The sequence below is a fragment of the Lepidochelys kempii genome, chromosome 16 (genome assembly GCF_965140265.1).
Source record: "Lepidochelys kempii isolate rLepKem1 chromosome 16, rLepKem1.hap2, whole genome shotgun sequence".
In the NCBI taxonomy this organism is placed as follows: Eukaryota; Metazoa; Chordata; order Testudines; family Cheloniidae; genus Lepidochelys; species Lepidochelys kempii.
The window spans coordinates 17,315,026-17,338,290 of record NC_133271.1 but is presented as its reverse complement, the minus strand read 5'-3'; positions in this window follow the sequence as shown (position 1 = coordinate 17,338,290).

Below are 23,265 nucleotides of genomic sequence, written 5' to 3'. Positions count from 1 at the left end.
TTGATTCAGTTAATTTAGAACTCTCTAAGGTGTAGGAATCGTTTAAAATTTTCCCTCCAATGTGCATTACTTTGCATTTATCAACTTTTAATTTCCTTTGCCACTGCGTTGCCCACTTACTTAGGTTCTTTAGGTCTCTCTGAAGTTCCTCACACTCCTCTCTGGTCCTGACCTACCTAAATAACTTCCTCGCATCTGCAAATTTTGCTCTCTCTGATCACCCTACTTTGCAGTTCAATATATTAACAACATGGAACCTAATATGGAACCTCGAGGCACGCCATCAGTACCCCTTTTCCATTATGAATATTGATCATTTAATCCTACTTTTTGATTGCTATATCCTAGGAAAGTTTTGCTCCATGAGAATACTTTGACTCTCACTCCAGACCTACTTAACTTCTTGAGGAGCCTCTTATGTAGGACGTTGTCGAAGGCCTTTTGGAAGTCTAAATACATTAGTTCAGCTAGTTCTCCTTTATCCACTACTTTATGGACATTTCCAAAGAATTCTAAGAGATAAGAAAGACACAATTTTCCTTTGCAGAAACGGTGCTGGTTCGACACTATCATACATAGGTGCTCAGTTTTAGGTGTTCCGTTTTTTAATTGCTGCTTCATTACCAATTTGCCAGGGACAGATATATGGCTTACTGGTCCAGATCACCCTTGAGCCTTTTTTAAATACAGGTTCAGCATTTGCTACCCTCCAACCCTCTGGAACAGTGACTTTTTAAATGAGAGACTGCGTATTCTGTTAGCAGCTCAGCTCCTTCATCATTAAGATCCTTGGGAATTCTTGGATGGACCATCTCAGCCTGGCAACTTACTGCAGTTTAAATGATCAATTTGCTGCAGCAGATTCTTCTTCTGACACCTCTGTCTTTTTTATTGTACCTCACCGTTATTACCAGGAAAGAGCAGGGCCGGGGTAGGTACTTCTTCAGCATCCTTAGCAGTGAGGGTTTACACAGAGAAATCATTTAGCATCTCAGCAATGTCCTTATCATCCTTAACTGCTGCTCTTTATTCCTTTGGTGATCCAGTGGACCCCCTGATTCTTTCACAGGCTTCCTGCTCCTAATATACTTAAAGATTCAAAGATTTTGTTATATTAACAAACAGGTCAGTAACTCAGCTAGTTTAAACTGGCATAGCGCCATTGACTGAGCATCTGTCCCAATGCTTTGTTAGAAATTCTGGAAAAGGCAACCAGCAATCATACATACTCCAACCTGGGAACATAGCTGGAGCAGGGACTATCAGAGTAATGGTTAATATCCAGACAGGTGTGTAAGTGTTGCTCCTCTTCCTAGATGGCTGCTAGGGATGCACTGGGCATCTGATTTACAAAATATTGTATTGTATTGCTAATCAGTCATGACCAGGCTCATCAGGGGCTCCTCAAAATCAGCCGGTGGGATCATTCCTCATTCCCTGGTCTCCATGAACATTACTTTTGTGGCAATGGGTGCAACTGATCCTCAGCTAATGCAATTTGGCACAGCTCCATTGACAGCAATGACTGACACAGAGTTACACTGTTTGTCTGTGGAGAGAACAGTAAAACCCTTTGCATCTTAGTGAGATTTAATGGCAAGCCCAGCCAAGGACAATCCCTGCTCAGTGCTGGTGTAGAAGCCGTGCTCTGTATTCAGCACAGAGTCTGCTGACATTTGTTGTTAGCCTTGGATAGTTTTGCTAGGGGAGGCTTAAAAATCATGAGATTTGAAAAAGTAAAATGTTGGGTTCTTTTTATTTGCCTTCTGGTTTTGAGGGCTTTACAGTTTGTGTTTTTGCTTTCTTCCATGATCGCAAGGACTAGAAACCTACTGTTTGGGGTTGTTTTTTTAATTGAAAGCTGAGATTCTGCTGTATTCACATGACTCCAGGAGCTGGGGCTTTAACAAACCTACTATACACCATGAGACTCATGGTAAAATGCTGAGTGACATGGTAAAAAGAAATTTTAGTTTTTGTATTTCTCCCTGACTTTTAATAATCTGAGGAGTCATATGTGTGAGTGCGTATGTATAGATCTATATATCTACAGAGATATAGGGCCTCCTCCTGCTATCACCAGTCAATTACAAAAAAACCATTAACTTCTAGTGGCCCAAACCTTTAAGACAGTGTGCCCTCCCTGCGTGGTGTTGAGTACCCTCGGTGGTTTAAACGAGATGCACCTCCTCACAGGGTTGGTCCCATAATTCTTACATTTGATCGCATCTCTTTACAAGAAACGGATATTTAAAGGGGAAGGCATCATATTAACAGTCACGATGGTGCAGCATTAAAGTATTTCCTCTTGTCACACAGTAAATTCACAGTGATGTTGGATACAGACCCACTTGGATCCATTTCAGACTAAAGCTTAGCAAGCTCCCATTCTACCCCTTCGCAAACCTCAGGCAAACCCATCTTGTGGGTCCATGCAGTTGCCCCCCCGCCCCCCAGCTGCCGAGTATCTATAAACACAAATTGAAGCCTGTCCATCATTTATTATGGTTGACTCATGTCTGTTGGAGGGCAGTACAGTCAACCTGGAGTGAGGATTCTGCTTTTGCCCCAGGCACTTTCCCACCAGAAGTGGATGGCCAGCCCCGAGTGCAAAGGGGCTCGAATCCCAAATTAGGGTCTGTGGGTGTGACCACAGTACCAACAGAGATAAACCCATTTCCTCCCCAATCACTCTTAGAAAATACACTAGCTCTTTACCTGACAACCTGCATGTCCTACATTTGGTCTCTGGAAGGCCAATAACTATGGACCAGACCCTCAGCTGATGTAAATTAGCATAGCTCCATTGACTTGAATTGCTCCATTGACTTAAATGCCGCAAAGCCGATATACAGTGAGGGAGATCAGAATGGTGGAGGAATGTGGAGAGACTGAAAGAGAAAGAGAGGGAGGAGAAAGAAATGCAGAGGAGGGTTCATAGGAGAGAGAGAGAGGAGAAAGAATACAAAATACTCTGAATTATAAAAGCTTCCATATTTGATTAATTGGGCTTTCTGTTTGATAAATGTTACTCAGGAGTATAACTATGCAAAGCACTTAACAAGTTCACATTATTAAAAGAACTCAACTAACTACATTAAAATTCCATGATATTAACCAAACCGCTAAAGATCAACTTCTCCTTAATGCAACATTTGGGGAACCAACCCAAGCCAATGATTGTTACACGGGCAATTTTACACAGTTAAAACAACCCAGGCCATGTTTTCCCTCCAAATGATTATCGCAAAAATTTAACGGCAAAGAGAGCAGGTTTGGTCACAGTGGCGACGGAGAGGGTTACGGGGAGGCGATCTTAGAGTTAGGCCATGTTGTCTAGTGGTTACAGCAGGGAAGTTGGAGCAAGAACTTTAGGATGTTATTGAAAGCTCTGTCAATGGTTTGCTATGTGACCGTGGGCCAGATTGGCAACAGAGCCCAGGACACAAAGTACTGAGCTCTTCTGAAAATCTGGCAATTTATTCAGGTGCCTAAATAGGAGTTGAACTCGTCTGAAAATTTGGGCCCAACTGAGAGTGCTGGGCCCCTCAGAAAACATAAGTCTTAGCCGCTACGTGCCTCAGTTTCCCCACCAGAAATATTTCTCTGCCACACAGTGGGGTTGTAAGTCTTCACTAATTAACGTTAGCAGAGCAGTTACAGATCCTTGGTTGGAAGACGCTACCATAAGTACCATGCCCTGTTATTAGGGACATATCTATTTCTAAACACACCATATCTGTGAGACAATCCATTGCTCAGAGCACTCCAGCTCTCAGAGATTACAATGACACAGGCCTAACTCTAGGAGCTACTGAGCACCTTGTGTCCGAGTTCAGCGGAGGTTGAGGAAGGTTCAGCACCTCACAGTATTGGGCCCTGGGTGATTTCATTCCTTCTTTTCCCTGAAGAATCTTCTCCCCGCAGGAGCAGTAACATACCAGAGCAAGGAGTAACCTGGTGATAACTAAGACCTGGCTATTCCTCCTCCCCTACGGCCTCAGCAGTCTCGTTCTCCGCTAGGCAGAGGCCAGGGGAGGGAGGGTGGAGGAGTAGCTGCACCTGGCATTTCGGCTCCCAGGTTCAGTCAGACTCGCTCAACCTGTTCTCCGCCTCCAGGGGCAAATACCAGGGCGTGGAGAGAGGGAGCAGTGAGCATGACATTGTCTTTCCCTGTGTGTGTGTGTTTGTGTGTGCGCGTGCACTAGGAGACAAGGGGGATGCCAGTGTATTGCAGCTTATGTGCAGGTCCCCCATTAATGAGATGTGCAACTCATGAGACTATCGCACAGAACACATAAAAATACAACAATGGCCTCAGTGTGTGTCTCTCTCATCGCTTAGCCTGCATGTTCTCCCAACGTTAGGGGTTTGTGGGTTTGTGCGTGTCTTTCTCTCTCTCTCTCTGTCTTATGCCTGGAGTGTTGGTGTGTTCTGAGATTGCTCGGTGCATTATGTGAGTCTCATTGTTTGGTATGTCTGTGTTCTGCCATTGTCTAGTGTGTGTGTTCTCCCATTGTTTTGCGTCTCTCATTGTTTGGTGTCTGTCTGTGTTAACGGATTGTTTGGTATGCCTCATTGTTTGGTCTGTGTGTGTCTGTTTTCTCATTGTCTGGTGCATGACCCATTGAGGGGGATGTTTCATGGTTGGCTCTGTGTACATGCGTGCGTGTGTGTGGTTATCATGGCTGTTCAGCGTGTTTGTCTGTCACTCACTGCCCATGCTGAACTGTGCTTCAGGAAGTGCAACCTAGGTTAGAAGGCAAGAGGGAGAGGGAAGGTGACTTGAAGCTACTTTTGCATCCTCTGGATTCCGGGGCCAGCTCAGACAGGGAAACCGAGGCCCAGAAAGGGTAGGCTTACTTTTTCAAACACGTTTACATTTTGGATGCCCCTGTTTTCAGGTGCCCAACTTGAGGCACATTGGGACTGATTTTCAAAGCAACCTCAGCTCCCCTTGACTTTAACTGGCGGTAGGGCAGCTGGGCAGCTTCTAAAAATTAGGCCCCGGGTGTCTCAAGCAGAGTGCCCCAAAAACCTGAGCGCTCAAAATGAGTAGCCACGTTTGAAAACGTAGCTCTGCTGGCTTCACAGAAAGTCAGTGGCAAAACTGGGGGCTAGTACTCAGGAGTCCTGGCTCCCGGTCCTGTGCTCACCCAGTGGAGCACCCTATCTCAGGTAACAGGCAAGAGAAAGAAACACACACTCATTTGTTCTTATATTCTGCGGTGTTCTCATCCCTTCCTTTTATATCCTATAAATCACCAACTCCCAAATCCTCCCCGCCCTCTCCTAAAAGGGAAATCTGTCTGGTACAGAGAATTGAGAACTGCTTTCCTGTCCGCTGCTTAACGGTTCTGACAGTTCCCCATCTATTCCCTCATACATGGCTCACAAGGCTACAGTGTGTTTGCTAAGCAGTTTCCATGGTTTCCAGCAAGGGGCGTACGCACAATCCACTCCAGATTGGGCACGGAATCCAGCCTGGGATTTCTCTGCCACTGTCCCAGGTGAGCAGGGTTTGCAGAAGGAGTCTGCAGTGCACTCAAGTCAGACAGGTAGAGGACTCTTTCAGGATCGCATTTTAGAGGAGAAAGGGGGAGGAAAACCTGGACTGGAATCGAGTCTGGCTGACTCCTGGCTCCCAAGAAGGAACACAGCTGAAAGCCTCAGCTGAGAAGTTTAAACATGAGTCCTGAAAGCTTCCCTTGGTCCTAGCACCCGCTCTCTTTATCAGGGCTGGAAAGAGAGGGCTGTCTAAATTAGTATGTGCAGGTGAGAAGCGGAAAAGGGGGTGATTAACATGAAGACATGCTGGATCCTTGAGATGACAGAACTCTGCAGCTACCCAGGGTCCAGGCTCGCCGTGCTGTACAAAGCCGTCCAGAGTTTACTTGAAACCACAGGTTTATGGAACCGTATTGCAGCCTAGATTAACCGCCCCACACTAATGCACTCTTCTTTCTCCCACTCTCTGCTCTCACTGCCTTATGCTCTGTGCTTTAGGAGCTGACTCTCGTGCTCTCCAATCCAGAGTGCTGGATTTCTCCCTTTCCTGAAAAATCTGACAAAACTCTTTGCAGCTCAGCACGCTCGACTCTCAGCGAATGCAGGAGAGGAGGCCACTCAGGATCAGGCCCCAGAGAAGTAAAAAGGGCAGAGAACTCTTGAAACATAGAGACCAAATTTTGCATTGATTTCTGCCTCATTAAGGGGCCGTCTGAGCCAACTGATCTGCAGCAGGTGTAAATCTGGCTGCAAGGCTATGTTAAAGCTGTGCTCTGACACTATCGTCTCCTTTTCGTTCTTCTCCCAGATTCTTCTCTCAAGGGTCACCAAACAGTTTGGTCAATTACAGCAAGTTACGTCAAGAAATGGCAATCCAAGGAAAATGTGCAGGAAACAATGAATCAAAGAATATCACAAAAAATACAGATCCCAATACTGGCATGCTCTTGGCAAAGTACGTGCCAATCCCTCTTCCAGTCCCCATCTTCTCATTTGTCTCTCCAGGCACTTCTCCTACCCTTGCCATTTTCACTGGGTCCCAGTGAGCTAGCCTGGAAGCTCCTTGGGGCAGAGATCCTTGGCCAAGCTCTGCCCTGAGGTGCGCAGGTGCCAATTCCTTTGATTTCTTCGCCCATTTCATACGTTTGCAAAGGACCAATTAGGGACCGATCCAATGCCCATTGGAGTGAACAAGAGACCCTCTGGCTCAGCTCCGTAATCTCCCACCTCCAGTCCCTTCCAAATATTCCTTCCAAATTCCTCGAATTGCCTTGCAAACATTCGACCCCCACAGCCATCAGAGTCTGAGCCAGGGAACTCACCACTGAGGGTTAAACGTGCAAGACCTTGGCACAACTAGGGCAGCACCCACTGACCCTGGACTTTGCAGCTTTCATCCCCAACTGTGAAGGGCTGCAACTGCCCAGGGAGAGGGGCAGTTTACCTTTGACCTTTGTTGTAGGTTTTGTCATGTGGTGTCAACCATCAATCTCTATAATACTGTGTTTGCATTTGCGCATATAAGGCATTTGCAATTGAGGGACAGAACACACACACACACACACACACACACACACACACACACACACACACACACACACAATCTCCTGCACTGCCTACACCTCCCTGATTAAAAAGACATGCATACCATCCAGGAAAGGGTTAACCCATTCGTTTGCTCTTCAGCCTGCTTGTTTACAGCTCAGGCCCTGCCATGTGATGCCGGGCTGCACTCTGCATGCAATCCAGTCCCCTATAAATATCTAAGCCTTTTCCTGAGAGATCTCACAGCTGAGCCCCCAACATTATAGCCTGAACCTCTGAACTCTCCAGTACCCAGAGTGGAGACAAATGTCCAGCATCTCTCTTTGTCAACACACTATGGAGAAGCTGTCAAGGGTTGAGGGGGAGTCTCATTTTCTGCTGGCACCCTTCCCACTGGCGATTGCTTTTAAAAAGCCCGGCAGCCCCATTAGGTCAGCGGTGAGATTAAAAGATCTGTCTCTATCCAAGCTTAAATGGGAGGAAATGAGCTGCCATTCGTCCTCTGCCAGAGCTGAGTGCTTAGCAGATGTGGGTGTCCATGGGCAAGTCACCTACTCTGGCTTTAGCCCTGGCCCGGATGGGGGAGAGGCAGGTGACCCCCATTGTCTCCCTCCACTCGTTTCAGCCAAACAGGAAGTGAGTGTCTGCCCCTGAATGCTGACCCCGGCACCCCACACACAACAAACACACACACGCAGCAAGGGGCTGGGCCGTTCCCCAGCTGTCTATGCAGCAGCAGGACAGAATGTTACGACAGCACCTGGTGACTCAAGCTGAGCTCCAGAAAGGCTTTGGCTCCGGCCCAAGTCCCGACTGAGTCAGCGCAAGAAGCCTCGTTTTTCTAGGTCACAAGCAAAGCCTCAATCCTTGCTCCAGTCGTTTTGTAATCCACAGACGCCGCCCGGCCCCATACGGGCTAGGCGCTTTCTCCTGCTTTGGGCAAGCAGCCAGCTCCTGTTATAGGAGGCAGGAGTGTGGCAGGGTCTGCATCCCACTTCTCCTCTGTCTTCTGTAGCAGTTGGCCTTTCTTGTCCAGGGAGTGGGCCACCTTCCCTCTCCACCGTGCATGCCACGGCTTTGCAGCGACCCGGAGAGCCCCAGGGCCAGAGTAAAGCTTGGTGTAACTCAAATAAAGGCAAAGGACTTACACCAGAGAGGAGTCTGGCCCTGATTAGTAACAGGCCCCAGGCTCATTCCCCCTCTGCTCTCCACCACTCTCCAGCTCTGAGTATGACCGAGAGCATCAGTGCCGTTGGAAGCTGCCAGCTAGAGTGCCCCGGCGAGGGAAGTCCTCTGTCCACAGAGCGAGCGGGGTGCAAGGAGACAACAGTCCCAGCTTCCCTGTACCTCTTGGCCAAGGTCCCTCTGCCCTCCCTTGGCGGGACAGGCACTCTGGCCGAGAGGGAACCACAACCTCCAGGGCCATTTCTGTCTTTAGCACCTGCCAACAAGGAGCCAATTATTGCCAGTCGTGGTTATGCTTCTTGGTTTGGGGGGGGGTGCGGGGGGAGAGGGAGGTGCGTGCTCTTTAATTGGAAACTGGATCAAGACCCACCAAACTCATTTTACATGCTGCAGAGGGCCCATACAGCCTTCAGAAGATAGTGACTTTCCAAGCTGGGGCAGGAGGCTTCCTGCTCTGTGGGCTGGCCATGAAAGAGGGGAGCTGTCAGGAGGCCGGACAGAGGGGAGTTGGGTGCATGGGGGATGTGCATATACTTGACCATGTGGAGTGAGGGAGGAGGAGACGCATGAATGAGTTAAGTACATGAGCTGGGGAGGATCTGTGCAGAAGGGGTGTGCAGTTTGAATGGGTATGTGGGCACAATGCTGTGAGGGTGGGGACCCTTCACGTCTCAGGACACAAGACTCCAAAAGCTCTTGTCCAGCAGGACATACAGTGGTACCCAGCTGGGCACAGACCTTCCTGCAAACCACCCAGCTGCTAGCTACAGAAATGTCTCCTGTGGTGTATTGGTTACATGTGCCTGGTAATAACAACAGAGTAATAATCCAGCCATGCTGCTCCATGCTTCTTTCTCTCTCTACACCTCCTTTCCCTCTCTTCTGCCACCTTCTCCCTTTCCCATCTTGTCTCACCTTCTCCACAACCCCACTTCATTTCCTTCCCTCTCTCCTCCACAATTCCCCCCCTTTACTCCTCCTTTTTATGTTCTTGGTTCTCCGCTCTCTTCCTTTCTTCTCCCTCCTCTCCTCCTCCTCTTGTTATCCTTTCTTTCCAGGGTGATGATAATTATAACAGCCTTCACAGCAGTGAATGAGCTCAAACACAGAGGCAAGGGTTGCTGATGGGAAGAGAGTAGCTTGCCATGGCCCGTGTATATGGGAAGGGGGATGGTCATCCATAGTGGAGATGGGTCTTACGAACAGAAATCTTGACTATGCTTACACCATTAATAACCACACTGGGAAGAAACTTGCATATGGCAATTAAGGACCAAAGTCTCATGAAGAAAAAAAAATAGATGAACATTTTTTCTTCTTTGACTCACCTCCCCTCAAACAGCAAACTATCTTCTGCCAAACTCAACAAGGCTGTTTACTTTCTAGCCTCTCTTAAAGGATCTCTATGGTTACATTTGTCAAGGTAAAGTGGCAGTGAGTAAGAGATTGACTTTCTAGCCTTTCTTCAGGCTCTCTATAGTCAGAATCATCACCAGGTGGGTGACATTGGTGGAGCAAACCTGATTCCGAATGAATTTGCCAAAATGTCTCTGCCCTGAGCTTCCGACTTCAAATAATCCCTGTTAATCCAGGACCTAACACCTGTAGCTCAAGGTTATTTCATAATCAAATCCAAGATAACGATTTGAGTTACAGCCCATCCTTTCTCCCTTGGTACTTGGCGTTGTTTCCCCATATCTATTTTAGGAGGGCAACACCTGCCATCCTTTACTGCAGAACAATCTTCTGCATTATGTTAAAGGGGCACAGTCAGCATAAAAATTACGGGTCAAATTCTGCTCTCAGTTACAGCCACACAATCCCCAGTGTACCATTGGAGGTTAAACAGGTGTAAATAACACCACAATTTAGCCCCATAAATGTAAATAAGAACTCCTTATATGCATTGCTCGTTAGAACGGCAGCAGGCATGACTGCTATAGTCCAGTTATTATTACTTTTACATTAGCACCTAGAGATCCCAACCAAGATCAGGGTGCTGGACATACACACAGTGAAGAGTTTACCTTCTAAGTATTAATACAGCTAAACCTCCCCTTTGCCGTGATGCCTACAAAAAAACTTGACACTGGCTAGGAAGCTGGGGCACTGAACACAGCCCATCCTGCCAACCAATATTGTCTCATAGTTTCCTTGTGCTCCCTAATCTGTCTCTACCCATTTGTTGGCTCTCGTCTGATCCTTAGACTGGAAGCTCTCTGGGGCAGGGCACCCATCAGTTTGTTCTGTGTTTGTACAGTGGCCTGCACAAGAGAGGCCTGGCCCATGCCTGGAGCTCTAGGAGCCACCCCAATACAAATAAATAGCGAAAATAATTCACAAGCAGACAGAAGCTTGTAGGGGAAAGAGAGGCAAAGTGACTTGACCAGTTGCACAGAGCAGGTGAATGGCAGAGCCAGGAATAGAAGCCAGGACTTTGACATCCCAGACCATTCCCCTCTCAGCTGACAATACTGCCCTTTCCCCAAAATTACTTCTGCAATTTCCATTCTAATCCCCTGACTGTTAGCAGCTCCCTTGCTCCTGGGTCCATTCGAACTCCCAACTGATGCTTTAAAAACCGATGGTTTTTCAGTCACTTCTGAAATGTTCCCTCTGGAGGGCTGAAATTTCCCAGGCTTTGGCCTCTGTCTGCAGATGAATTTGTCTGGAAAGTTGGAGCCTAAACCATTCAGCCGGTTTGGAGAACAAGGCGAGGGGAAAACAAAACAGCGCTTCCTTCACGGGGAAGGAACATCTTGTGAATTTTGTTTGCTTGCCTCTGCAGAAGAAACAGCTGGGGCTAGAGAGTTGAAGCCACACCATATTATTTGACAAGATGGTACGTGGTCAAACAAAGACTGCATCTCAATGCACAGGGGCAGAATTAAGTGAGTGCGAGCATTTCCAGACTTTAAAGTTCTTAACTGAGGACACTTGATGTTCTATTAGGGTTTGATTACACTTGTATTTTTAGACGTTTTAACACCTGTTAACTAATGTGATTGTAAGACAGGACACAAACATTTGTCTCCTGCAACACACATTTGTGTAGTGTGGACACTAGAATTTACAGTCTTATTAACACACATTAAAACTTTGAATTTTTAGTAAAGACCAGTTCTCATTTATACTGAGGCCACCTTGAAGTTGATCTGGCAATGTAAAAGGACTTTGGAATGGGAGTAAAGAATATTTATACCAAATCTAAAACCTCTTTATACAGCCAGAGTGGTGTAAAGGAGCCTTAGTATAATGAGAATCAGTTATAAGTTGAAATCTATCTCTGTGCAGAGTGCCGGCAAAGACCTATGCACCATATAGTGGACACATGCGCTGGCTCTGTGCAGAGCAATGGATTTCACTCTGAATGAGATGATTTTGGATTACCAAAGTTGCAAGAATTTTTAAAATCTCATTTGTTTTTCACCACCTAAATTGTTTCTTTGCTTTTCACTTGGCTTGGACTTAGTTTCACTTCCCATTTATAAGCAATTTCCTTTCATACACTGAAAACCCAGACAATGCAGCACTGTAGTAGTGCTAGATTTCCACTAGGAATGTGTTTAAATTGTGTGTGTGTGTGTGTGTAATGCTTCTATTAATTTTTGTTTAAATTAGCAAAAACATGTGAGTGATATTAGTCACTGTGAAAGCCCGTTGCTGCTCCAACCCTAAATTTTGGCCTACTTTACCCTGAAGCATCCCTTTAATTGAAACAGTGACTGCTACTCAGGGCACCATTTTGGTTAGCATGTGCGTAGCTATTCTTGCAGATGTGAGGAAGATAAATGCATAGAAGGGGAGTAAAAGGTATTGGAAATTACCCTACATCAGCTGGGGTCTTTTCCCAGGGGGAATCCTGTTTTCATTTATTCTTTATAGGCCTGGCTCAAAACCCACTGAAATCAACCACTGACTTCAATGTGCTTTAGATGAGGCCCCGTCTGAGGGTAGAAGCAAGCCACAGCATATCAGGACCACAGGGATCTCAGCCACTACTGCCACGGGGCAATGACTAGGAGATTAATCCCAAGTCTTTTAGCTCCAGTCATGAGCTCTGTGGAAGTTTGGGCTCCAGACACACACACACACGTTTGTGAGTGGGGAAGGATAAATGGTTCTAATTCTGTTCTTTTCCTAAATGTCATTGACCCTGAGCCCCCAGTAAGACTCGAATAAGCAAAGAACGACTCGTCTTGGCACACCACTGTAGGAGCTCTATCATCTAGACTATGCGTCTTTCTGGAGGATAGACATCTCTCTCTAGCTATGCAGTGCATGTGTGCAAAAAAAAAAAGAAAAAAAAAAAAAAGATACAATCAGAGCTCCCACAAGAGCTTGCCAGCTCCCCGATTGTTTGTCTGAGGAACTGCATCCATGAAACCTGCTTCTTAAAGACTCCAAACCCGGAGCCTGGACTTGCAGAGTTCCTTGGCTCACCACGGTAGGTTAGATAAAATTGTGCTGACTGTGTTCTCCAAGCCTCTGCTGACAAGCCTGCTGCTTATTGTTAGGGGAAGGCAGACGCCTCGCAGGCTGCTCTGAACCTTCCCTACTGCAGGCTGGGCTCTTCTCCCTCTCGCTCGCTCACTCTCTCTCTCACTGCTATCCATAATCTCGACAGCCTGCTCTTCCCCTGTATTGATTAGCCACCTTGGACAGGAGTCCTGATCCGTAAGCACCGCGCTGCAGAGAGAGAGAGAGAGAGAGAAAGCTGCCTCTTGGGGGTTATGGATACAGCTGTGAGATATACAGCTGTGTCAATAGAGGGAGCGCAGGCCAGGAGGCGACTCAGGATTTATTGCAAGACACTTTCCACTTGGGAAATCTCCTCCAGAGGGGAAGCGAGAGCTCCACTGCTCGCCTAGAAACCAACACCTCAGCAAGGAGAGATTTACTGGTATCGACCCTAAAATATCATTGGCCTCTTTAGGCGGAAACAGCACTGGGTACAAGGGTGGGTTGGACTTCAAATGTTTCTGCCAGTGTGAAAGTTTTTATCAGCATGAGACATTGCCTGTCCTGGGGAACAGGAGGAGACCCAAAAGAGTGGGTTATTTCCTGCTGCAGGGCTGGGAAAGTATCTGGAGGGGTGATGTCTCAATAGGTCTCGCCACCCACACCTACCCGGGAAATCAGTGAAAAGCAGGCGGCTTATTTAGGTGCCTAAACATGGTACCTAATTTTAGGCACCCAAGTTTGAAGATTTTTACCACCATGCTTCATTCTTATGTCACATCTTTTGGGTGATAATCTCAAAGCACTTCATAAATACAAATGAATTAGCCTCACTGCCCCCTAGGAGGTGGGTAAATACCACGAGGCCTATTTCACAGAGGGCTAAACTGAAGCACAGAGAGGTTAGATTAATTTATCCAAGATCACACAGCAAAATAATAGCGGAGCAAAGAACTGAACCAGGAGCTCTAAATCCAAGAGCATCTGCTCTGCTAGACCAGGTGCACAAAGCAGCCTGAGAGCTGGATTTCCCTGGGGAAATTTAGGGACAGATTTTCAAGTTTGCAGCTCCCAGGGTGACACAGAGGTCCAGTTTTTCCGAGGAGCTCAGCAACCGACGTGCACCCAACATGCTGAGCTCTGTTGAAAATCTGGCCCCAATTTTGAGTGTAAAACTCTTTTGAAAATTTGGCCAGAGGGCCTGATCGAAACCCAATGAAGTCAACTGCAAGATTCCCATAGATTTCAGTGGACTCTGGATGAGGACCAGAATGAAGGAATAAACTCCCCATGCAAGTAACAATCAAAAGAAAGCGAAAACTGACCCAATAGAAGTCAGATCTGTTAAGCTGAATCCCTTCTGGTTTATACATCTGACATACATCTTTCAACAAAATTTGTATTTATCCAACTTTTGCTTAACCACGAAATGCCAGAGAGCATCAATATCCCTTTCACGCACAATGGTTCAAAAAGAGTTGAGTTACAATGAATAAGGGGATATACCAGTTATTGAACCACCGAGTTACTTTTTGCCATGCAAAGTTTACTCATTCACCCTGCTACCTAGTTCCAAGATGAAAATTAAGGGGCTGGTTCTGCTCTTCCCTCTCCTGCTGATCTATCACTCCCGGGGTGGAGATAGAAAACGAGTGCATCTGCCTCTCAGCAGATTCACCACAGTATATTTCCTTGGCGGCCAAGGCCTTTTCACCAGATGCCTGTTAAGGGCCTGACCCAGTAAGTGTGGAAGTCAGCTGCAAAACTCCCATTGACTTCAGTGGGAGCAAGCCATAAAGCAATCAGCAATGCCTGTTAATATAACTATTTTGGTGCAACTTGCAGCAGGATGTTACTGTCTATACGTCTTTGAACAGTACAGACACCAGCGAGGGGGAGGAACGTTTAGGGTGTTTAAAAAAAAAGGTGGAACTAGGAATAAAGGGATGAGATTAAGAAAGAGAACATGTAGGATGAATATCAGCAAGAACCTCTTGCCTGGGAAACCCCGTGCAAAACTGCATGATCCCGACGTGCTGCAGTACTGTTGTCTTTTCATTAAAAAAATAAAAAGGTGGGAAATTAAATACAAAAAGTTTCATTACGGTAAAGTTAAGGCTGCAGATTTATAACAAACAAATCCCAGTGCTGCCAACATTCAGCACTTGTGATTTTGTCACAAGCCTCATGATAGTCCGTGTTTTCTTAAAGCACCAGTCCCTGCTATTGCTGGAGAACCTCAGCTTAAAGTAAGCGTCTAGTCTTCTTGGTTATGGAGAAAAGCTTGAAAATGGGAATCGTGAGGACTCAAAAAGCATAAGGCAAATCCATGAGGAGGGGGACATGGCTGGAAGATCAGCTCTTGCTATCCAGGGTCCAGTGGGAGACCATGGGACTAGTTCAGCAGAGTGGTGGCAAAGGGCATCCATACAGATGGGTCTTCTACAGATGTCCCAAAATCTAGGGGATCCCTGGGTTAAGGGCATGGGACTCCTGGCTTCTTTTGTAGAGGGCTATTTGGCAAACCTTGTACCTAATGGAAGAATGAATAGGAAACTCAGCAACTTTTCAGCTCACTGGCTTCCCTCTCCTCTGCCTGAGTTATTCCCATGGAAGTGAGAATAGACTCTATGCTCATAAAGGAAGGGATTTTTTTATAGTATTGTTCCTATGTATTCAGTGCTGACAATTGCTAGATGCCGTGCAAAACATTAAAGGAAGACTGAAGAACCCTGATTTCTCTCCCCCACCCCCCAAAATGTCAAAATTAGGATTACAGAAAGAAAAAAAATGGGACTTTAAAAAAATACTTCCACATGGCCACTGTAGTTCAGCAGTGTATTGATGACTATGGACTGCTCACCAATTAGGAGGCCAGTGGCTCAAGTTTTTAATACTGTCAGCCTGCTTGCAAATCAGTTGCCTCCCGCGGGCCACCAAGCACTCACTGCCATGGCAGTGGGCACCTGCCACTGTACACAAGCCCCGTTTGAAAAGTGACTTGGATCCTCATTCATATCTCTATGAAGAGATAACTGGCTCTGTGGAGGAGGGGAAAGCAGTGGACGTGTTGTTCCTTGACTTTAGCAAAGCTTTTGACACGGTCTCCCACAGTATTCTTGCCAGTAAGTTAAAGAAGTATGGGCTGGATGAATGGAATATAAGGTGGATAGAAAGTTAGCTAGATTGTCAGGCTCAATGGGTAGTGATCAATGACTCCGTGTCTAGTTGGCAGCCGGTATCAAGTGGAGTGCCCCAAGGGCATTCATATCTTCATAAATGATCTGGAGGATGGTATGGATTGCACCCTCAGCAAGTTTGCAGATGACACTAAACTGGGAGGAGGGTAGGGATAGGATACAGGCTGGAGGGTAGGGATAGGATACACAGGGCCTAGACAAATTAGAGGATTGGGCCAAAAGAAATCTGATGAGGTTCAACAAGGACAAGTGCAGAGTCCTGCACTTAGGACGGAAGAATCCAATGCACCGCTACAGACTAGGGACCGAATGGCTAGGCAGCAGTTCTGCGGAAAAGGACCTAGGGGTGACAGTGGACGAGAAGCTGGATATGAGTCAACAGTGTGCCCTTGTTGCCAAGAAGGCCAATGGCATTTTGGGATGTATAAGTAGGGGCATAGCCAGCAGATTGAGGGACGTGATCGTTCCCTTCTATTTGACATTGGTGAGGCCTCATCTGGAGTACTGTGTCCAGTTTTGGGCCCCACACGACAAGAAGGATGTGGAAAAATTGGAAAGAGTCCAGCGAAGGGCAACAAAAATGATTAATTTCAGAGGAACAGCCGTGTTAGTCTGTATTCGCAAAAAGAAAAGGAGTACTTGTGGCACCTTAGGGACTAACCAATTTATTTGAGCATGAGCTTTCGTGAGCTACAGCTCACTTCATCAGATGTTTACCGTGGAAACTGCAGCAGACTTTATATACACATGATACAAATGATTAAGGGACTGGAACACATGACTTATGAGGAGAGGCTGAGGGAACTGGGATTGTTTAGTCTGCGAAAGAGAAGAATGAGGGGGGATTTGATAGCTGCTTTCAACTACCTGAAAGGGGGTTCCAAAGAGGATGGACCTAGACTGTTCTCAGTGGTACCAGATGACAGAACAAGGAGTAATGGTCTCAAGTTGCAGTGGGGGAGGTTTAGGTTGGATATTAGGAAAAACTTTTTCACTAGGAGGTTGGTGAAACACTGGAATGCGTTACCTAGGGAGGTGGTGGAATCTCCTTCCTTAGAAATTTTTAAGGTCAGGATTGACAAAGCCCTGGCTGGGATGATTTAGTTGGGGATTGGTCCTGCTTTGAGCAGGGGGTTGGACTAGATGACCTCCTGAGGTCCCTTCCAACCCTGGTATTCTATGAAGCAACACAATGGAACCCACAGCAAAGATGCAATTGATAATGCACCTCAACTCACTAGAGTCAGGAGTGAATTTTAATGTTTTTTTTTTAGCTCCTTGGAGAAATGAGCAAATTCCACAAAAAAACAGAGAGGAAAGGGAGAGAGAAAAATAACTCATTTTAGTTCTACAAATTAAAACTTAGGAGCCAAAATCTCATGACAGTCAATGGGTTTTGGCTCATAAGTGCCTAAATCCCTTTTGAAAATGAGACTTAGGCTCCTGGTGGTCAGGAGTTGCAATGCTGAGCAAACGCAGCAACGCCTACGTACCTTTAAAAATCTGGGCCTGTGCTTATGGACATTGGCACATGCTTCAGTGCTTTCCTAAATTCTGGTTTAGAAGCAGAATCTGGCCTGGGGAGAAGGTGGAGATATGCCAATGCAGGTCTCCTTCTCTGTTTTAAAGAACTGCTGTACTGGGGGTCAGGCCCCCCAGCTCAACTGGAAGGGTGCAGGCTCTGAAGGGGAAGCAGGCACAGTCGCAAGGCTCAGACAGAATGACACGATGAACAGTTTATTGTCTATATTTGTAACACGCTGGTACCAAACCTGCTTCCTACGTTGCAGGATCTCCATTCTTTTTCCCCACTCCTCCACCTCTCTCTCTCTTTCTTCCCTTCGTTCCCCCCCCCGTCCCTATTATCCTTCCTTAGCTCGCCCTTTCACTATCCTTCTTTCTTTCTCATCTCAATCCAACTCTCTCTCTTTTCTCACCCTCCCTTCCTCCTTTCCAGGCTGCCAAGTCTGCAGGTTTCCTGCTGTGACCTTGAGCTGATTGCTGGAGCTGGTGGTGGGTTTCTTAAAGAAGCCGCATGGGCAGCTGTCACTGGGACGATTTGTGTTCTCCTGCTGTCAGCCACAGCAAGGGGCAATGCTCCATTGGGCCAGGACCCTTTGTGGGTGGGGTGGGGGCTAGCAAGAGGGCCCACAACTCTGGCAGCAAATGGGGGAGGACGTGGGCAGCTGGCTGAAAGTTCTGCGAGCCAATGGGAGCGCTCGCTCCAAGCATGAGCATTGGTTGCCAGAGTTATGGACTGGTCGTTCCCATCAGTGGCTGCTATGTTTCAGACGGGGTAGCTCAGTAGATGGAGGTGGTTTCTTGCCTCTGTATCTGGCACCTCCGCCTCCCTCCCTTTACTGGACGTTTGTCCCCATTTAAGTCCTGCACATTTTAAAGCCTTTGACCTAGAAGGCCGGGGTGGGGATCTGCTTTCTAATGGGCTAGTGGTCAGATTCAAGTAGCACAATTCACTCAGCCTGAGCAACAGCAGCTCCATCAATGGGAGCTCTGCACAGAGATTACGGGTAGAGCAGGGCCCTTCGCTTCAAAGGAAGATTCCACTTCCAAGCCCTGTCTGCGAATCATAGACTTGCAGGCACTGGCAACTTCCAGATAGTTTTGAACTTCAGCCACACCTAGAGGGGAGAAGTCTCCCTTCCCCTCAACATGCAAACCCCTCCCTCCTCTAGCACGTCCAGCTCACCACAAACATGCTCATAGGGCAGCTAGTGTGTTCACACAAATATCCACACGCTCAAACTAACAGTGCGTTCTCACACACACATGCAAAGGCACAGAGCTCAGTACGCACAGTCACACACACAACTAACCTACCTTCACACTCCTACAAACAACACCACACCAAAACAGCAAAGAGGTGTGCTGGGGATTCAGGTAGATGGCTCTCCGCCCTCTGTGTAGTCATGAATCAATGACCCAGCCCAGTGCTAGGGGGCGCTGTGCTGCAGGAGGTGCCATCTTTCAGAGACTCAGAAAACCTGTGGCCTTTAGATCTCACCACCCTTTTTCACAAGTATAGTATAATTAGTCTTGATGCCCCGGCCAAATGCCAATTTGGGCAATTACGAACTGCCAGCCTCAATCCCCCCTGCACTTTCAACTGGAGACAGCACCTTCTGTCTTCAGCTCATGTCTAGTTCGGCTGTATGCTCTTAAACAGCTGTTGTGTCCCAACCAAGAAGTGGTTGCATTTCAGTGGTGGACAAAGTTTATAAAGAGCTTTGTAATGAAGAGAGATTTGGGATGTAATTAATTGTGATTATAACATACAAACACGTGCTCTGGACTAAAACACGAAAGCTCATATTTCAATTCCTTCAACAATTAGCTATTGCAGAAGTTAAGCCAGGTATTGGGCGTGTTGAACCTGAAGCCGTTAGCCTAGGGCAAGAAATTGTTCTAGAGGGTAAGTGTGTAAATGCTGGATTGTGAACTTTTTACTCATGCTGGTGAATAGTTACTCACGGAAGTAGTTCTGTTGACTCCAACAGAACAACTAGTGAGTAGAACTGCTTACCAGTGTAAAGGGTTCACACTTCACACAGACACTGGGACATTCTTTGTCAATAAACTCAGAAACCATTACATAACTTCCTGTTTGTGATACCTAACCCAAACTCTTTCTGAGTTCTCGTTAGAGCTGGACAGACTATTTGCAGTGCAAAAATTGTGACATTTAGCCCCCTTTTCTGCTGCCAAATTGTGCGATTCCTATGAATTCATGTGCTGCTACTCCTTCAATGGAGGTTTTGTGCAAACACAAAATCCCGTGAGCGTACCAGATGCCCCAGACGTAGAGCTGATTTTGAGTTGTATCAAGTCAAATCAAGTCATACCATAACGGGGAGATTTCTTTACATTCACCTTAGAGCTACTGCCATGACGACTCAAGAAAAGATTCAAGAAGTGGAATTACCTTGTGAATTCTCCTCATTTGACTCAAACGTTCCAGGAAAATTCTGCCCAAGTATAAAATGATGCCCGAGAAATTGGCTTAGTCTTGGCGAATGTAAAGCCCAAGTGAAAATTAGGCCAATCATGGAGAATCAAACATTTAAAAGTGATCTAAAGCGACTACAAACACTTTATAGGCCAATCAAGAGAAAAGACCCCTGCACTGATGAGACCTCTTTTATTGTTCAGAACTGCCTCCTATGAAGAGAACTGCATGCTAAAGTGAGTTCTGCAGTCATGGAGCAGTTATTAACGACCCTTTGTCACAGATATTTTAACAAGTAATTTGGACAAACCAAATGGCCTGAGATTCCAACCTTCTTTGATGGTCCAGGACATGTAGAGGACCACAGTCATTAAGTGCCTTAAAGGTGAGCAATAACACTTAGAAATTATGCAGGAGTCCATAGTTAGAGTGGAGTTGAATTAATATGGAAGCTCATGGGAAACCAGTGAAAGGGGATCTTAAATTAGGGACAAAGTTTACAACAAGGGGCTGCAGCATTCTTCAGTGACTGTCATCGGGAGCATTAGCAAACAAAGAATACCAGTAGCCAAGCCTTGGGGAAATGGTAGCTTTGACCAGTGATTCCAAGCCTTCCTTCTTATTAAGCAACAGTCTCAGCCTGTATGTTCTGGAGATGGAAGGTGTTCTAGTGACAGATCCATTGACAATGCCCAAACTATAGGCTTGATCCAAAGTCCATTGACTTCAATGAGCTAACTACTCATGCTCAACTATCCGTTTGCCCTCATATGGAGCTGTGACATTTTTAGTACCTTTTCTACACCTGAAGAGAAGCTCTGTGTAAGCTTGAAAGCTTGTCTCTCTCACCAACAGAAGTTGGTCCAATAAAAGATAGTACCTCCCCAACCTTATCTCTAACATTCTGCGACCAACACAGCTACAAGAATATGCATACAGCAGAGCTCTTGTCTTCTTACATGTCTGTAAATGCCATGCGCATCAATAGTGCTAGATGAACAATAAACACTACTGTACAGCACACAGGTGCAGGAAAATAGCATCAACAGGAATTACCAAGCTGGTTGAAGAACCACATGAGCCATTAGCAAGATGTCTGTATGAGTGCGATTTAAGCAAAGACCTTGTCTACCCTGGGATTCCAGCCACCAGCATAGCTGCACCACTTTGAAACTGGAGTAAACTGCATCAGTGCAAACTGTGTGTAAATTGTGTCCGCACCAAAGACCAGATTTTCAAAAGTGATCAGGGTCTGATTTTTCAACAGCTTGGCACCCACAACTGGAGCCAGACTTTCAAAAGTGGTCATCTCCCAGTGTGTCTGGAAATCTGGCTTTGGTGGTGGGTGCTGAGCATCTTCGGAAATCTGGCTCTAGGGGTTAGCACTGCTCACGCAGTGAAGACAAGATCTAACTAAATCATGTGACCTGTAAGGATGTGGAGTAAGCAACTGGAGGAGAAATCACAGCCCAGGGTCTCAGCTACAGGGTCTGTAGCTCTGGGGGATGAATGGCCAGAAGAGCAAGCTAAAGGATCCTACCACTGAGCCCTAATGCAGGGCAATGCGCAAAGCTGAAAGCTCAGTTAAAAATGGACCAATGAGAGCTGTTGCTGATCGATGTTGTAAACAAAGCCAAAGCTGTCGTGACAGCCCAGGAACACACTGCAAACGGGTCACACGGTCAGCGGTGCTGAGTGCTGCCAAAAGGGCTAAAAACCCAAAGCAACAGAGAACCCGACTCAGAAGGATCCAATCAACAAGTCTATAAATGTTATCAAATCCACAGCTCCCCAGGAACTTCCTGGGGGTTGTTCCATAGCACCAGCTGGAAGCGAATTCAGACTCTCCTCTCCCGGTCGCATGAGATGAAGGCAAATTGCCGCTCGCTCTTATCAGTACAGGTTTTATGAAAGACAGTGGAGCATTCTGGGAAGGAGGGAGATATTGTTGCTGGAGGTGGGACAAACCTGCAAACTTTGGATCCAGATTTCAAGCATGCCACAGTTTGCCAGAGTTCGGATCCAAGGTTTTGGTTCAGTCCGTTAAGGTGACTGGTACTGAAATTCAGACCCAGGCTTGAGGTGGGAGGCTCAGGTCCAGAGTTTCGATTCAGACCCATCTCTAATTATTATACCCACATACTAATGGGGAAACTGAGGCAGAGTGGAGCCAAGGACCCGGAGGTATTCAATGGCACAGCCCTCAGAGAAACCCAGAAGTGCTGACTCCCTATAACAGACCACAGATGCAAAATAAGAAGTGTATCTAAAGGAAGAACACCCAACCCCCAAAAACGGAGGGTGGACTCCACACTGCTGGATGGTGGCTTGGGAGCTCCCATCCCATCTCCTGACCTGAGGGTTGGGACTCGCTGACCCTACGCTCAGGAGAGAAGAACTTTCGGAAAAAAGCAAACACAGGAGGAGGCAGGGCGGAGGAGGAGAGGAAAGAAAAGGAGAAAAATGAGTTTTCCCGCTGCCCCAGTGGCGTTGTCGATTGATCGGGTGCAGGTTACTGTGGAGCGGTGGCGAGAGCCTCATTCCCAGCTGCTAGCTTACAATTATTGGAAAGAACCCTCTGCTGCTGCTGCAGTGAAATTAGTTATTGATCTCTTGTCTGGGTGACGAGGCTCGCTCTCCTCTCTCTGCTGCTGCCACTGCAGCACCTCCCCGCTGCTCTGGTGCTGTACGCTAAGCAGCCCAAATCCCACCAGCCTCCCTCTCCCTGCCCCTCCGACGTTGTGGGGGCAGGATCCATGGGGCACTGTAATTCAGCTGGAGATTTCCAATGGTATGAGAGGCCTGGAGGGAACGGAGTTCAGCACACAAGGCTGGGGAGCCCCTGATAACCCCCCCACCACACACACATCAGGAGCCCAGCCGTAAATGGAAGGCTGTGTCCTAGGGAAGGCATGACCCTTCTCTGCATGAGTGCAGGAGAGTGGAAGAAGGGGGCAGGTAAGAGAAACAGGAGCCAGTCAGAGAATCCAGCTATGCCAGAGCAAGCCCGGGGCCTGAGGTCTGCACTGGAAGAGACCTGTGCCATAAGCAGGGCTGGAGCAGCCTCCCCCCGGCAGCCTAATCCGAACTGCTCACCCCAGCAGATCACCACCAAAGCAATGCTCGAGGGCCTGATCCTGCGCCCTCAAGTCCTGCTGACGTCAGCAGGTGGGGAAGGTGCTCAGCGTGTCTCAGGATCGGCGCCCAAATGGCGCTCACTCCCAAGCTGCTAGAGTGCTTTTGTCCCCCCGCCCCCAAGTTGTGTCTAATGCCCCCTTCTCCACTCCTCCCCTCCCTCCTGCCCACAGGCTGGCATGTGGTTGCAGCTACCCCCTAGGCTGGCTGGCACAGCACAGCTGCTTAATGTCTGCCAACCGGCTACCCACATAGCATCCCTCACTT